At 36.7% G+C, this 1,500-nt stretch overlaps 1 long non-coding RNA gene across 1 annotated transcript in view; it reads right to left on the minus strand.

The window, feature by feature from the left end:
* Nucleotides 1-254: 254 nt before the first annotated feature.
* Nucleotides 255-1,500, minus strand: part of LOC115065074 — a 5,495-nt gene continuing 4,249 nt past the window's right edge. Inside the window, exon 2 of the long non-coding RNA XR_003844871.1 lies at nucleotides 255-570. This is a non-coding gene — a long non-coding RNA (uncharacterized LOC115065074). The remainder of the gene's footprint in view (nucleotides 571-1,500) is intronic.

Genomic DNA, 1,500 nt, shown 5'->3' on the forward strand with positions numbered 1-1,500 from the left:
GCATATGCACGTCGTTATACAAAACCGAAGCCTACATACATATTGATTTGATGCAAACTGAATGTGAAGTGTGGGTTGCTTTTCTCACCTAGGTCTTCTGATTAAACAGGGAAGCCATCTTATATATTTTACACCTGCAAGGTAAAAGCCTAGAGATATTTGTAAAGAAACCAGAGCATGACTTAGTTTTGTGCAAAGTTTAATTATAGTTTGCTTGACTGATTTAGAAAGGGGGGGAGAGCAGATAGTACCAATCTTTTCCCCCATAAGATTGCTAGTTTACATTATTTACATTATACTTTTAGTATCGGAGGAACAAATATATCAAGTCAGTGAGTGTCTTTCACTACAGCTAAGTAGAACACTTATAAAAGTAGAGGGTGGGCTGAAGAAGACACATGAAGGGTCTTTGTTTCTTAAGAGCCATATGCCTGGTGACTAGGCTAGTTAACTAATCTTGGAAAATAGTACCAAGGCTTCTCAATAGAATCCAGGGCTTCCCAAACTTGCTATAAATCCATATAAATTCCCAGAGAGTCTTCTTACAATACAGATTGTAGTTCAGCATATCTGAAATGGAATCAAAGAATCTGAATTACTCACGAGTTTAGCATTGTAAGATGACTAAACACGATCTTTATTATATCTCCTTTTTATTTCTGTCAGCAAACTGGAGTTAAAAGTTGGCTTTCTCCTACTGAATATGGTGACCTAATCCTGGAAGTACCTAGCATTTGGGAGGCTGGAGCTAGAGGATGTCTGTGAGTTCAAGGTCACCCTGGATATACAGTATGTATCATGCCAACCTATTTAAAATTAGAAGATTTTTTTTTTTATCCTAAGCTTCAGTTAAGTAACTTTTTTAAGCAGAAGTGAGTTAGATAACCTTTCTCAATAACAATGAATGATTTTTTTTTTTTTTATCTTTTTCAAACTCTTCTCCAAGATGGGCTATGTTCCGTGGAAAGCTGTTTTGGGCTGGGCAAATCCAAAACAGAACATGTTTTCATTCTCTGTTATGTCAGAGTTACCAGCACTTTTCTACTGTCCTCACAACACAATGGAAATTGAACAAGTTTGTTCTTGTAGCACTGGCTTACAAGGAAGAAAGTTATATTTAGAAAACATCAGAATACCTACTTCTGACTCTTCTAGTATCTGCTGTGCATTTGGGCTTTCCCAATGACAGTAGTTAACAGTGAGCCAGAACATAAAATTAACTCAAACAAATCAGTGGCCTTCCTCTAGAGAAACAACACCCTTCACAATAGTCACAAATAATATAAAATACGTAGGTATGACTCTAACTAAGGAAGTGAAAGATCTGAATGACAAGAACTTCAAATCCCTAAAGAAAGAAATTGAAGAAGATCTCAGAAGATGGAAAGATCTCCCATGCTCATGGATTGGCAGGAATAACATAGTCAAAATGGCCATCCTGCCAAAAGCAATCTACAGATACAATGCAATCCCCATCAAAATTCCAACCCAATTCTTCAC

Source organism: Mus pahari, chromosome 12 (genome assembly GCF_900095145.1).
Source record: "Mus pahari chromosome 12, PAHARI_EIJ_v1.1, whole genome shotgun sequence".
In the NCBI taxonomy this organism is placed as follows: Eukaryota; Metazoa; Chordata; class Mammalia; order Rodentia; family Muridae; genus Mus; species Mus pahari.